Source organism: Octodon degus, unplaced genomic scaffold (genome assembly GCF_000260255.1).
Source record: "Octodon degus isolate 3935 unplaced genomic scaffold, OctDeg1.0 scaffold00020, whole genome shotgun sequence".
NCBI lineage: Eukaryota > Metazoa > Chordata > Mammalia > Rodentia > Octodontidae > Octodon > Octodon degus.
In genome coordinates, this window is record NW_004524596.1 from 10,859,523 (window position 1) to 10,876,000 (window position 16,478).

General features: G+C 40.4%; 1 protein-coding gene across 1 annotated transcript in view; it reads right to left on the minus strand.

The window, feature by feature from the left end:
• Positions 1 to 14,430: 14,430 nt before the first annotated feature.
• The window catches only part of LOC101571693 (thioredoxin reductase-like selenoprotein T), a 9,392-nt gene continuing 7,344 nt past the window's right edge, over positions 14,431 to 16,478 (minus strand). The window contains exon 2 of the mRNA XM_012513921.2: positions 14,431 to 14,442. The gene's annotated coding sequence lies outside the window, so the exon portion shown is untranslated. The remainder of the gene's footprint in view (positions 14,443 to 16,478) is intronic.

Sequence of the window (16,478 nt, forward strand, 5' to 3'; positions counted from 1 at the left end):
GTGGTTATTCATTGTATAAGATGCAGACATGACATCCCATCCACAAACACTATTAGAACAAATCTTCTTATTCATTGAATTAAGAGAGTGTAGCTGTATATCTATCCTAACTATTTTGAATATACAGATACAAAATGGTCATTCATTTGTATCCCCTTCTTTGTTTAGTTTTGTCAGAGAAGTGTATTCCATTGTCACTTAAATATTGTAGGTATGTGAATTCAGCAAAATATTCCAATATAGCCCAGTAGTCCATAATAGTAGTGGGTCATCCACAGGACTGGCAATGTCAGAAGTTGTTGACCTGAGCCCTTTACAGCCCAGCATCCATATTTTAAAATAATATACATTTTAAGTCATATGCAAAACTTAAAGTAATTAGTGGTCTTATATTTTATGAGAAAAGTACGCAGATTAATAGAATAGACAGTGTTGGAAAAGGAGAAAGAGGTGACTGTTTTAGAAGCTTCTTACTGAGGAGACAATATTGGAGGGGATATTGCCTGGTGAAAAAGATCCAACCATGGGGGGAAAGGGGAAGATGTTCCTCAGGATAAATGCCTTCCTTTGGTGATGGAATCAGAGCGTTCAGAAGCAGCCAGAAGACCTGGGCTGGAGAAGGGTGAGTAGAAGGGTTAGAGCAAGCAGTGGATTGGCAGGGCTCTTGAGTGAATGATTGTTTTTCTTGTGCAATTTCTTGCGGAAGGAAAGTTCCTCCATTTTCTTCTTCACTTTCAACGTTAGCCAAATAAGCATTTTAAAAAATCAGAACTCAATCTGAATAAATCTGGAATCTCCCTAACTCAACAACAGATAGCTGACCACTTGGAAGGCATGTCATTTTCTATGCTCCAAGCCACTTGCAGGAGAATTCAGGCTTCGTCCATATTTTGAGTCAACAACTACTTATGGAGCCTTTTCTACAGATCAGCCCTGTGCTAGGACCTTGTACACATGTTCTGTTTCATCCTCAAAACATTCCTGTGATGAGGGCCAGAAGTTATCCTGTTCTGCATTTAGACCAATAGACCCAGAGCTTCAATGACTCATCCCGGATTTTATGCCAATGCAAGAAAGAGCCTGGATTTTTCCCCAGGTTTTCTGAAACATCGTGCCATACTGTTTTTCATAGCGGTCTTTTCATCCATAATAAGTTTCTCTAGCATTTTAAAAGACAAATATCAAAATGAATAATCTACTTGGAGGTAAATAGTGGTAATTGCTGTCAGTTTCTGACAGTCAATTATTAAAGATTCAACAATGTAGGATAATTTGCTTGTAATTATGTAACTTTATAGTGGCCAAGCTGGGATAATTACTAGATTTTCTCAAAGGCTCCCACTGCTATCCAAGCCCATCTTTCAAAATTCAAAAGCAGAAAGACATAAATTAAGCCTAAGAATGAATATGAATTTCAAAGTAGTAAAGGTTAATTAAGCTGCACGTAGGCTCACAAAAAGCAATAATAGCATCTAACAAAAATAAGAATATTCAGAGAATGATTCCAAAGTAGAGAGGGGCAGAGCATCACGAAGCAGAGGCAGCCAGTGGGTGGGTGGATGGGCACGGAGGCGCAGGAAGCCTGGGGCGGGCCCACGCCAGCACACCAGTACTGCTGAGTATTTGACATTTGTAGATTAGTCACTACAAACTGTTTACCAGAACACACTGTGCTGTACATTGAATGCCTATGTATCTTGTGTTTTGTCTAATATGCCTCAATAAAGCATATCTTCTTTTAAAAGCCAATGACAGAGTGTAATATTTTTATTAAGATTTCTTTTAAAAGAGTAGTATGTATGGCTGTTCATACAAGCCCAATGAGGCAACATCCCTGAAGTAAATTGGAAAAGGAAATTCTATTACAATACTACATGTTTTACTGCTCTAATATTTTTCTTTCAATTTTAAGCTATGTTGGAAAAATAAACTGGACCCTTCTGAAATCCTTTGGCAAAAAGCATTGAATTGAATAGCAGAGCTAAATTAATAGAGTCAAATTTTAGAAACATTTACAATGAAATGAAATTTGAAAGGTTATTTGTCAGTATTTCATTTGTTCAATCTCTGAATATTATATTTTTAAAGTCTTTCTTTCTAATCCTCTAGCTCAGGTAAAAGTAATTTCCCTTAAAATTATGTCATTACTTTTAGTTGTCAACTTATTGTGTTTTCTTATTTTATGTTTCATTTACAGAATTAAAGTGACTACAAAAGGTAAACAAAATCAGAGGGCTTTTCCCTTTTAATTAAAATTATAATGGCTTAGTGTCAAGCATAATTATGGAATTATTATGAATTTTCACACCAGAAAGTTGTGGGCCAGCCAAATAGCTCAGCAGATTAAAGCGCCTGCAAGCAGGCACAGGGGCCGGGGGTTCGATCCCAGGGCCTGCCATGCCGTCCCCAACCCTGGGGCAAGCTGAGAAGGCAGTTGAGACTGGGCATGGTGGCACACGCCTATAATCCCAGCTCTTGGGAAGCTGTAAACAGGCAGATCAGAATGAATCAAATCTAGTAGTGAGACCCTGAACTCCCTGTAGACCCTTCTAAAATACAAAAAATAAATAAATAAATAAATAAATAAATTAATTAATTAATTAAATAAAAAGAATTTTCAGTAACACAAGAATTAAGTCTCCTTGAACCTTTGAACAGTCATCCCCATTGTCTGGCCTTCTCAAAAAAGGGAAAGAGCACATACAAGGCTGCACACTGGATTTTATGACCAGCCAGCAAACAGCATGCATCACTTCCAGCCATATTTCATGAGACAAGACCCAGAGGCATTATCTTAAATCAACTGCAAGAGACAAGATAATAAACACTGCAACTTTCCTGTGTGTAGGAATAGAAGACTGAATTCATTATCAAGCAAGTTTCTAATACCAGATATAAAAAAAGAAGAAGTGGGGGGGGGATACAAATGAATGACCACTTTGTATCCGTATGTTCTAAATAGTTGGGATAGATACACAGCTGCATTCTCTTGGATCATTGAATAGAGAGCTTTGTTCTAATAGTGTTTGTGGACAGGATATCATGTCTGCATCTTGTACAATGAATGACCACCAAGACAACAATATGCAATGTATTAATTATTGAAACTGTGCTAGTAATCAGTTTTGAAACTGATTGCTATTTGGTTCTCAATAAAAATATTTTTTTAAAGTTTCTAACACCAAGGAAAAGCATAATTACACAATGCTAGAGTGTTTGGATTTCCTTCTATAACATTCAATCTTTTATTCCAAAATCCATTTTCTATATAACATTCTATAATGTTATATAGAAAATGCATGACCAGTTTCTATAAAAGGTTTTTCCCAGTGGCATTCTGGTAGAGATAAATGAGCCCTTGACTGTATGGCTCATGTTGTCCCATGAAGCAGGTTTCTTAAAGGTGATGTAGATAAAGTTCTACACATACCAGACTTGCCTAGTAGCAAGCCAAGTCTGGCCACAGATAGATGGTCCCCATATCCACTCAAGACAACCATGGTGGGGTTATACTTAGAGAATACCACCCTAATTATCCACCTACGCTGCCACAACCTCTAGTTCAAAACTAGAAATATTCCAGAAAAAGAGTAAAATGGCTTTTTATGGCCCCAATCACACATCAGCGATGCCTCTAGATACAATCAGTAAAAAGGAAGAGAAGTAGCGAGACAACCTGGTCCCACCAATAGCACTGGGAGGCGTTTGCAGGAAAGGGCTCTAATGCCATCCTTGGGCTTTTTTCAGATCATTTCATTGCTTGTGTCCACACAAGCCAGAGTGCTTTGTGGGGGATGGAATTAAGCAGCTAATTACAACTTTCAGAATAAACTACACAGTGTTATAATGGATTGATGCCTCTTCCAGTAACGAGAGGCTCTGCTCAGAATGGATTAAACTGCGAGAGCATGGCCATCTGATCTGATGGAACCTTGTAAAATGCTTCATCGTGGAGTGTGGAGCCTAAATTGCACCCACGGTACCATCCAATGCTCAGATTTCAAGATTCCATGCATTTAAATCTCTACTATTTAAAAAAAGTGATTCTCTATCCACCTTAGCTCCATTGTTTCTTCGCTGTCAGAGTCCTTGGTTACATTGCACAGGAAAGGCAATAAAAGAAAACTTGATTTTAAATTACCAAGTAAATGAGTGTTTTGTTTCCCTTTCTTGAAACAAATTTATCACATCTCTGCAACAAAGAAGTGGAATATTTTGCTTAAGCCACTCTCAATTCAAAGTAACATTCAGTTTTGCCATCAGAAGGGACTTCAAGGATTATTTTAAGGGGTTGGGGAGATAGCTCAGCAGCTAAGCCCCTGCCTTGCAAGTACAATATCCTGAGTTCAATCTCTGGTACCAAAAAGAAAATAGATACATAAAATAAATTTTTACAGTTATCTTAAAAAGAAAAGATTATTTTAATAAAGAAGGGGATATTTACAAAGGGAAAGTACAAGTATGATAAGCTAGCTCTGGAGACCTGGATTTCATAAATTATGCTTAAAGACCCACAATTACTGATTTGAAAGGAAAAAATCTGCATACGTAAGGATTTCCAGAGTACCACAGGCTGAACTGCTAGGTTTTAATGGTTAAGGCAAGTAAAACTAGAAACGATAGAAATGCTATCATTAAAAATAACCTCAGAAGGTTAGTGACTGGCTCTTGTTAGCATTATTAGAGCGACTAATCCCAGGAGGGAAAACCAGAGCCATGACGGTGAATTAAACTTTGTGTTTCTTGCTGACTAAACTCTTGTTTGTTATCAGGCAAAACATCTGCTTTTTGAGGCTAAAAGTGGGATCCTGAGGGAAGCAGTGATCTTCCCCAAGGCAAGCTGATTAATAGTAGGCTTCCAAATTTTAGCTAAAAGACATTCTGATGAAGCCAGCAGTACTGAGCAACTGTTTCACAAATAGTCTTGATATACATTTGCTTTCTGTCCAGAATTGTAGACAATAAGATTCACTGATATTTTCTCCTTCAATGTTCCTGCACCTATAGTTATCACATAAGTTAGTGTTGTATGTTATACATACACAACACACACACACACAGTACACACACACACACACACACACAGCACACTGGACACTGTGCTGCAAAACATCCTGCTCCTTGACTCCTGGGAGTCTCTCAAGAAAAATTATTTGAATGTAAAGGAGTAATAAACAAATATGTAAAATAAATAAAATATATAAAATAAAATATTTGCTCCAAGGAGTTCATTGTATCACCTGCATTAAAGTAGAAATGCAAAAACAAATTTCTCAAATACACACAAGTGGGCAACTGAGAGAGGGGGGCATGATTCTCACCTTGAATAAAGATCAAGAGAATGGAGAAAAAAAGATCAAATGAATGATCTTTATGCAAGGTGAACAAAAGACACTTCAAGGACAAAGCAAGGTTGGTTGGTTGGTTGTTTTTCAGAAATTGCCCATGGGGTTAGAGTGTTCTCATATACTTCTCATCCTTATTGTTGGTTTTCCCTTGTCTGATCTGTTTCTCAGATTCTTGTGTTTAGGGAGCTTTCTTTATTTAATCTTTGTCCCTCTAGAATCTGTGTTCTGGATGGTCCTCCTTATGCAGAGCAACGTTATGTGGGAGAACCTACCTTCCTCCTGGCAAACCTTGATGAAAAAGTTCCTATCGTCCCTGGAAGATGTTCGGTCCACTGTCACTGGAGAAAGGGTTTTAAATTCAGTGGAGCTAATGGTGGCTTGAAAACGGAAAATTAGCTGTCCGAGGAAGTAAGAGCTGAAAGCAAGGAAATGAGAAATGAAAGGGAATGGGGGAGGAGAGAGAGCAGAAATCTGCTAAATTGGGAAGGCTAATGAAAAAGGAAATTGAAGCTGTAAATTCACACACCCGACTCCTCCTGGCCATGTACCCGTGAGCAGGTCTCATCACCACCGTCATAAGACCTGCAATGTGTAGTGTTTACCATGATGCTGACCTTTACAGAGCTTGTCTCTTTAATACACAATAATTTTAAAAACAAAATTCCAATACCCTACTTTACAAATTAACAGATTCCAAACCTTAAATAATTGGCCTACAATTGTCTAACCAGCATCTTTTAAGAGCATGGTTGGCTTAAAAGCCCACCCTTTCCACGTTGGTGGGAAGTAAGCTTTCTGAAACTCATCCTCTTAATTTAGAAAAGAATTGGCATTCTTTCTGCAGTCTCAAAAGGATACACACTCATTGCTTATGCCCCAAGAACTTAATTGCATAAAACAACTAATTCTCTCTTTCTCCTGGGTGTTTGAGGAGCCTGGGAAGTCAGCGACCTTGGCTAGCTTTGATGGGGGCAGTTTTGGCAGTCCAAGGGTGTGAATGGTGGTCAGCTGGGATAGGTGGCTCTGCTCTGTGGATCCTCTCCTCTCCAGTAGGTGAGCTTGTTCCCAAGACAGAGCACGGTTCCCAAGAGAAGGGAGCCTGGAAGTCCTCTTGAACCCCTTGTCCATTTTGGTCAGAAGTGCACATCGCTGACACCACCTGCTCTTAGCTGAAACAAGTCACAAGGCTAGCCCAGAGGAAACAGCCGAAGAAAAAGCCTACAACTCCCACAGCAAATGTCATACAGCCTGGGAAGAGTGAAGAAGTAGGGTCATTTTGTAGTCAGTGCACCATTAAATGTATGGAAATATCATTCTAAATAGCCACACCACCGGGTCCTTCACTAAAATCTATTCTTGTTGAAAAACACCATCAGTGCTATCCACTCAAGGTCAGTTTGGTTTTGTATCTGTCATATCTTTGAGCTGAGTTTGTAGAATGGAGCTAGCTAAAACCAGGTAATTTTCTTGTACAGTTTGGCTTTTCTTACACAATCGGAATTCAAATAAGTTTTCTCCTATGCGAGCCCTTACTCTGATACTCCATCTCACCTTGCATTCTGTTCAATCAGGAATTCTTACAGAATTGAAACTCAACGGGAAAATACTTTGAAGCTTGGTATCATCTATGCTCTGCCTTTCTGGAACTATAAATTTGAACATTTTGTTATCAAGTATCATATTTGCTTCCTAAAGCAAAAGCTCAAATGCTAAATAATAAATTCATAGAATAAAATGGTTCACAGTTACACTTCTGTGTATCCCTAGGAGAGATATTTGGGAAGGAAACCAAACTAGCATCAGCCTTTTCATTAAACCATGAAATTTAATGTGGTTTGGATAAAAAGCTTCTAAAACCAAAAATGCCAGAAAGAGTATTTTTTTGTTGTTTCAGAAATGTTTATCTATATTTTTTAAGTCTCTCTTTAACAACATGCAAATAAGCCTACATGGCTGGGGAGATAGCTCAGCAGTCTAAGCACCTGACTGGCAAGTGCAAGGACCTGAGTTTGATCCCCAGTACCAGATGCTGTGCCAGCCCCAGAACTCCGGGTACACTATGCTGGCCCCAGAACCAGGCACAGTGGTGCACACCTATAATCCCAGCACTGGGGAGGCTGAGACAGGAGGATTATTATGAGTCCAAACTGTGTAACAAGACCTTGTATCAAAAGAATACAAAAACAAAAAAGCAAGCCTACAAAAAGATGCCCACACTTGTCACATATCATGCAGTTTCTTCAGGCCAACTAGTCCTCAGTCCAGGCTGCCTCCCTCCCAAAGTCACCCCGGGAGCTTTTAAAAATCCCTGTGCCCAAGTTGTACCCCAAAATAATTCAGTCAGAGTCACAGGAGATAAGACAGCATCAAACATACTTTCAAGTCCCCAAATGACCCCCTGGTTAAGAACCGCGGCACAGGACCTTTAGTTTTGCTGCCTGTAGGCTGAGGCACTGTAGTAGATTCTAACTTACAGGAGGTTACATCTCTACTTCTCTTGGAGCTGCTAGCAAAATGGCTTAACTAATTTTCATTAAATTCTTCTGAAACTGTGCATAGTAGAAAGAGCCTTCAGAATCAAAGCTGCAGTTCAATCCCTGATGTGTTGTATGACTTGAAGCAAATTACTTAACCGGTTTAGCCTCACTGAGCTTGGACTTCATCCTAAGTTGTGTGGCATAATAATTCCTAACTGATAAGGTACTGAAAGGGTAGGTGAAATAAAGTGTACAAAATGCACTGTAGTGGAAATCAGCAAATATCCTTTTCCTTTCCCATAGGACTCTTGATCAAGGTGGTTAGCATCTTCTCGCTGTGGCGGTAGCCTCATGAAACAAAGGGAAAGCTATTTAATGTGCACTGCATGAGTTTACACAAGGTGATGGAGATCAGTTGTCTGCTTTCATGTGCATCAGAAAATCCTGCTGCCCATTCCCTAGCAGCAAAACATCGCTGCAGACCTCTGCTTGCCACAGCAGGACTACACATCGCTTGCTCTGTCCAGACATATCACTGGTGGCATCTTTCCTTTCTCATCAGTCAACACAATAGGCCTGGTATAGGGTGGATTCAGGGGAAAGGCCTCAGAGGGAAGCATAGCTAAGAACCCAGCCTCTGTACAAGTCTGGATCTCCACAAAGCAAAGAACCAAAATGAACACTAAGGCAATGTCACCATTGTGGCTAGCAGCTGCAAAAATCATCTCTAGATAGTGAAACTATTTTCTTTGCTTGTTATAAGTTTCCTGGACAGATTTGCACTGGACACTTCTGCACAAAGGTGCATGATTAAATTGCTGTCATTTTTAAAGTAGCCTAGCACCACAAATTAAATGAACCTTTTCTCTTTCCTTGCTTTATACAGTTGGTAACAAACAAGAGATGAATTTACAGTGTTCCAAAATGTATTTTTAAATGATTGGAACTGTTTTCTTGGTTCTGATTCATTTTTCCATTACAGAAAATCTTTATTAATTAAGACTGACAGGGCTGAGGAGATAGCTAGGCAGTCTATGTGCCTGCTTGGCAAACTCCAGGACCTGAGTTTGATCCCCAGTACTGCATGCCTTGCAGGCCCCAGAACCCTGGGAGTACCATGCTGGCCACCAAAACCAGGTATGGCAGTGCACACCTGTAATCCCGGTGCTGGGGAGGCTGAGACAGGAGGATCACTACAAGTCCAAGCTGTATAGTGAGACCCTGCACCAAATGAATAAATAAATAAAAGACATTTTCAAAAAATTTTAAATATAAAATTTAAATAAAAAAACTTGTAAAAGTATTATTGATTAGTGTATCTAAGTGTCATGCACTTAAATAGCAATGTCAAATGCCCAACCTCTATGGATCTCTCTGCCCTATGTTAGCCCTCCCCACTCAAGCTGTGACAAGTCATGACGGTCCCATCCACAAATTGACTCAAACGAGAAGTCCTTCATTCTAATGTGGCACAGCCTGCGCTCCACTGTGGCGATAAATCCATGTGTTGGCCCTCACAGCTTCCCTACTCTTCGTTTTATTTCTTATTAAAGGATTTTCTTAAATGAGTAGATTTAGTTTCCATGGCATAGGAAAGAGCCAGCCTGTGCAGAATGGAATCATTTGGATCAAAATTTGGAATTTTTCGGATCAAAAATCATACTGATTCACCTGTTTACAGCCTCCCAAGAGCTGGGATTACCGGCACGCACCACTATTCCCAGTCTCAGTTGCCTCCTCAGCACACCCTGAGGGCAGGGCCGGCACGGCAGGCCCAGGGATTGAACCCCCGGCCCCTAAGCCTGCTTACAGGCGCTTTAACCCACTGAGCTATTGGCTGGTCCAGTTATTTACACTTTCTCTTACTCTCATTTATGTCCCATCTGCAGCTGCTGTCTGCTACAGGATTGAGTATCGTGAGACTTTGGTCTGGGAAGTCAAAAATATTTATTTTCTGACCCTTTGCAGAAAGATTTTTCAACTCCTGCACAGAGTAAAGATGACATAAATATCTGGTGCATAAAGAAGTCATATTTCAATAAATTAATCTCAACCACAGAGCAACTTTTCCAGTGCAGATCCTTAAAGAAACATGTAGTATTTCATCTTATCCTGAGTAGATCCTAAGAGACAAAACTCTACTTCTCATCTAAAGAAACTGAGCCCCAGAAAGCTGATGTAAGTCTCTCCCGGCTAGCCCAAGGATAGGAGAAAACTATTCCCACAACAGATTCCCTATTTTTCTTTAATTAACAAGACACTCTGTGAAGTCAGTCCATTCCCAGAAGAACCAAGGATTTGAACACAGCATGCATAAAATAACAATGGCATTGTTTGGAACTTTCAACTCCAACTTACTCCATAAAGTTCTTTAATTGACACCAGCCTAGAAAATTTTCATACATTTTGATTAGGAAATTATGTGTGTGCACTAAAGAGCACAAACTTTGTTAATAGGTGGATACCTATCAGGCGTGGTGGCACATGCCCGTAATCCCAGCACTCGGGAGGTTGAGACAGGAGGATTGCTCGCCGCAAGCTCGAGACCAGCCTGAGGGTCCACAAAAGTGAGCAGAAGGCCAGCTGAACTGTATAGCGAGACCCTGTCTCAAAACACACTAAAAATAAAAATTGGGGGATACCCAAAGAACACTCCAGTGCACAATGAACGGGCACTCTATCCACCACACAGCTGTCTTGACAAAGTTTCTCTAACTCTAATTTTCCAAACAAGGTATACAGGTTTGAATTCTCAGGCATGCATCTCCTCACCAAAATCTCAAGAGAGAGAATACTTTAATTCTGCCAAGTCACACTAAAAATTAGACAAGGATCGCGCAGCACAGCTTGGTTTCTGTCTCTTACTGCTGTTGACTGAGAAAGAAATCCTGGGTGGTTTAGTATCTCCAATGCATCAAAACAATTATTCTGATACCATCATTTATTTATCCTTAAAAATGATTCATAATTCCATCCTTAGTAGAAAAGATCAGAGGTGAAAGTAAGTCAGGGAACAGATGTGCTTTAGGAATATACAGCTTGAAATTCACTTCTGAAGTTCATTTCACTCACTGAGTTTGTGCCAATGCATTCTGATGGAGGAAACTGAGAGCCTAGAGAAGGGCTCTAGGCCCCAGAAGAGGAGTCGTGCTTCACAAGGGAGAGAGACGAGGAGGCAGAAGTGCACCGTCAAGTGCAACCTGGGAGCCGTGAAGGTCAACCCAGGGTACAGGGAGGGTGTTGGAGAAACACCTGAGCCAGACTGTCAAAGCTAGAGTGACACGTGAAAAGAGGCAGGAAGGCTCTATGCACCTGTCATTTCATGTTCAAAGAGAAGAAAATGGAAGAGAACCAGATATGTTTTTAAGGGAGTGAACTGTTTGAAGTGTTCAGTAAGAGGTGAGTCTGAAACAGAAGGCTGGGGTCCTTAAGATCCTGCAGTGTTGGCCCTACAATGAGCATTTTCTTGTCCTGAGTGCTGGATTAGGCAGAAAGCAAGACCCTGTAAGCTATCACACTACCTTAGCATTAAATCTGTAGACAGGGACCTCAGTGGCCTTCTGGCTCTAATCAATACAGAAATCTGATCTGAGGACCTAAAGAAGAAAAACATCTGGTCTCATTTTGAACACTTTCAGTGACAAGAAACTCACTGTCTCACAAAGAAGCTGTTTAGAAAGTTCTTTGTATTGAATTGAAAACAGTGTCCCTGTAACTTCTTCCAGACTTCAGGAAAACATGGGCCAACAACTTTCCTCCAAAGAAAGGCTCAACTCACAGAAACTTGATGCCAAAGACCATGTTTAGAAAATCACGTGATCTAAACTGAATACACCATTGAATAGACCATAACTGCATTCCCAAGTGCAATTCACTTCAGTCTTCCCAAGAGACCTAGATAGACCCTGCCCCAAGCACAGGTCTTCTGAGTCAGAGCGCTCATCCTAGGGAGCCTGCGCATCTGAAGCTTCTGGACGCAACACACAAAGATCACAGATACTGAAGCAAGTAAGATAGAGAAGCCAAGCCACAGAACTCCACAATGGGCACCAAAGAAAAGTCTGGAAGACGCACAGTTATGGTGCAGTGGTTCAGCTTGATGCCTCATGTCCACAAGGCATCAGGACCCTTGTACAACATAACAGAGATGACCGGCCCAGGGAGACAGCTCAGTAGAATAAGCACTGGCCTGGCAAGCTCAAGGGCCTGAGTTCAATCCCTAGTTTTGCCAAAAAATAAATAAATAAATAAAGATGGAATACAATTTAGACATTTCTTCTGAAAAAAAAGAGAGAGAGAGAGAGGGGGGGGGGGACCATAAGGCATTTCAAGTTACAGATAAAATGAGAATAGTTCTAATCCCAGAGTTAGAAAATACAGCACCATCCCATGGTGGAGAGAAGGCAGAACGACTCAACTCCTAGTTTGCTTTTCTGTTTGACTCAGACAGAAATAATGCTGATTGTATGCAGTAGAACATGCACTGTCGTTAAAAACAATGATAAAGAATGGAAGCCAAAGTGGATGAGAAAACAGTGAGATCCTGTAGCTGCTGCTTTACGTTATTTCGAGGTCCTAACCCTGATTAACTGATTCCAAGAAACAGAAAGAGCTCACAGATGCTATTCGAGCCACAGTGCCGCAAGTCTCAGTGGTATGAAATCACAGACAGTGAACGCAGAACCAAAGACTACAGCGTGGCTAACACCAGCTCAGCCACCACACGGAGGAATAGCTGCATTCTGTGAAAATGCAAAGCACAGCCTAAGAGCCCACAGTGCAAATAAATAAGTGCAGGAGAATTAGAAGCTTATAGTAGAAGAGAAGAGGGTGGGGACACTGGACAAATAAGGCATTGATGAGAGTAACCTGTGCTCACCCTACCGGAGACTGGCCTAGCTTTTCATCCTCGGACTTATCCTAAGAAATAGATGCTATTATTTTCCCACTTTCCAGGCAAAACAACTGAGGCACAGACTTAGAGTCTTAAAATTATAAAGGACAGAGCCAGAGTGGGAACCACTATCTAGTGCAAAGGACTTCAGAGTAACCTTTGAGGGAGAAGCAGAAAATTTGGGCAAAATAAAACCTGGATAAAATATTTTGCTGAGTTTACACACCTATAATATTCAATAACGGAACTTAGAAAAAATGGGGTATACCAATGAATGTCCATTTTTTATCTGTGTATTCAAAGTAGTTAGGATAGATATATAGTTGCATTCTCTTAGTGAATAGAATGATTTGTTCTAATGGTGCTTGTAAATAGGATCACAAGTCTGCATCTTGTGCAGCAATTAACCACTAAGAAGAATATATGCAGTGTATTATTTGTTGAAATTGTACTTCCAATTTGATTTGAAACTGTCTCATCGCTATCTGTTTATCAATAAAACTTTGAAAAAAAAAACCTGGATAAGATTGAGGTAGGAAATGGTGAGACAGGTAGCAGCCATGAAGATAAAGCTCCACAACAGCCTTTTATGTGATTCTAAGAATGACACTATCTTATTATATTCAAAGATGAAAGCTTAAAATCATAGCTTTGGGACACTTTGATCCCATTTCAAACAGTATTTCTTTGGACTGTGACCTCCCTGTTGGGACAGTAGTCTGGGACCTGGGGTGCCACTTGGAATATGCAAAATAGTGGAATCCATCAGTTCCTTCTTTGCCTTCCCATATCATTCTGCGTATGCCTCCATTATAACACATGCTATATTACACTTAGGAAGTTAATTCCTATTCTACATCCCAACAAGACAGTGTACTCCTAGAAAACAGAGCCACATCTTATCTGAATTCTGAGCTCTGAGACCCACATTTGATAGGCAGTTGGGAAGTTAGCACTACACTAGGTAATCACTGTTCTACTAAGAACCGGTACTCTCAGCTCCAAATCCTAACACCATCAACAATCTCCTAAACCCAACAAACCTCCGAAAGCTCTGTACACATATATTTGATAGTGGTTGGGTGATATTTATTCAAAACGATCAATCATACCTGTTTTTAAAGCTGTAACTAAAGCTTTAGTCTCACCAGTGGGTAACTACTGTTACACCAGCCAACTGCCTGCCCAGCTGTGAAACATCCTGCCCAGCCTTGAAACTTAGGGTACATTTGTCTTGGGTGCTTAGTTTGTAAATGAGAGTAGCACTTGGTTTTTCTCATGACCCAGGATTCATCAGTACTATCTGCTTGCATGTCTGAAATTTTGTCCAGAACCATCTTGACTGTCTTCATCTGATTTTAGGCCCAAATAAATTTATATGGCCTTTCAGAGTAAACTGGATGTTGATTTCTCAGAAGAAAAGAAAGCCTTAGAGCAAAGGCATAAAAAGTAAATTCCAAAAACAAGATTCCCATTAAGCACAAAGTGTCAACACTGATAAGAATTTTTGTTTGGACTAAAACTTGGGTCTCCAGGTTCCCAGACCAGTTAAAGTGACCAACTGTCCATCACCTGAGTCCAGTGCACACCTCACTCATGAAGGGTCCTTTCTATCTGTTGATGAAATGTTACTGGTCCTGCCTCAAATATTTAAGCCCTGCAAGAGCCCAGTGATAAGAACTAGAGCTTGACAGTTGTTGTCCCCTCAAAAAGGGAAAAAATTCTATTCATTGATAGCACCTAGAAGGTCAAAACCAGAGCCTCAGGAATCACTATGAATTCTTTTAAAAACTTTTCAGGTCTTTCAATAATTAAATGTTTAAGAATCCAAAAGGAAAAAGAATATCATGGAAATGAGCAACACGCAGTCAGCCCTATTAAGTAATGAACTATTATTTTGTGTCCAAACTCATCAAGTTGTTGCTGCTAGGAAAATGAGGCCGCAGAAGGCTCACAGACTCGTGCTGATTAGTTATGCTGAGTGGATTCAGAATGCACCATTACTCAAGGGGGACTCCTCTGACTCTGTAATTAGCCTACAATTCCTATGATTCCAGGGAAGGCTTCAGAGTCTGTGCTTCAACTCATGCAGCATTTCCCACAAAAGGGATTTAGAATGATATTTCTAAGACTTTGACAAGATGTGGGATTCTGGCCGCATGCTATCTCCATCATAATGTTCCTTTGCTTCCCTCCAACTTCAATCAGCCACTTCACAAAACAAGGTTGCCAGAGATATTTAGTAAGAAAGTGTGGCTAGACTGGGCAAGTCTTTGATCCATAGAGTAATAGGTTAAGTAGCTCAAAGTTCCGCGGGGCACTGCAGAGGTGGAAATTCACATTCTCAACAAATAGCCATTCTTCAAAGCTCTTATGATCGCTGCAGGGTTGGAATGAAGAAGCTGAAACTCTGTGCATTCTCTGACTCCAAGACCACAGAACTACACTCAGCTAGACCAGGTAGGTCTGGGTCTCTCCAGTGCTTTTCCCTGAGTTGTTTCCCACCACATATACTCACCACCAGAACCACTGCTCAACTCCTGCAGTGCTTCATCAGTTGTGTTAACTTAAGAACTTAAAAACTTAACTAAATCAGTTCAGCAGTTCCACACCTGGGGGCATGAAGGTCCCACCCTAGAATGACTCATTACTTAAAGGATATAAAAAGGAATTGAGGAAGGATGGAGGGTCTTCACAGTCAGCTTGGATATCATCTCCTGGCTTCTAGCATAGACTCTTTCAGTGTAGACTCATCAGCCTTCTGTTGCAGACCCATCAGCCTTCTGATACAGCCTTCCATTAACACGGACTTGCACAGAATACTGCAGAGAGCTCCAGACCTTGGACCGAATCCTTCAGTCTCCAGTGTGCAGACGCCCTCTTCACACCTTCTCATCTGACTCTGTGGCTGACCATTGTAAGCCAATCTTGTAAGGAATCTTATAATTCCTTATACACTTGTACATCTTGTGTTATATCTGTTCCTCTAGTAAAACCCTGACGGATACAATGCCCATGCTCTGAGGAGGCTGGATTTTGCAGGATTACATGTCTTACTCTGTTCATAAATCAGACAAATCTTGTGGTCAAAGGCGACAAGTCCCATCAAAAACAAAGAAAAGTGTACCTTACAATTAAAAAGGGAAAGGGGTTAACACAGTCACTCAAGCTACACATATCAATTTAAGAAATAAATAAGAAGCACATTTTCTATTATAGCCACTGTTACCAGACTCTAAAACACAAGACTCTTAATTTGATGTGCAACATGAAAAACTCCTTAACAGCAGGAGCAAGCATCCCTAACCTAGTTCTTACAACCCAAAAGGACAAAAGACCAGCTGCTATAGCCCAGGGACAAAAATCCCTTACCCCACTGAAAGAAGTCCCCTGGATATTTATACTTTTTGGAGAAATATGAGAGAAAAGTTATAATGTACCAAATAACAAGAATGAAAACCTGGAATATATACATTCCTGAAAACAACTCCTGACCTTCAGCTTTCTTCCTTTTTCATTTGCTCCTTTAAAAACAAAGCTAATGAGAGGCTTACAGGTTAGCTCAGTTGTTTAAAACACCTGCTTGGGCAAACTCAGTCAGGTACAGGGGACTGAGGTTCAATCCCCAGCTCCACATTCCCCACTGGACCCACCCTGAAGGAAGCCTGAGCCACCAAAAAGAAAGAAAGAAAGAAAGAAAGAAAGAAAGAAAGAAAGAAAGAAAGAAAGAAAGAAAGAAAGAAAGAAAGAAAGAAAGAA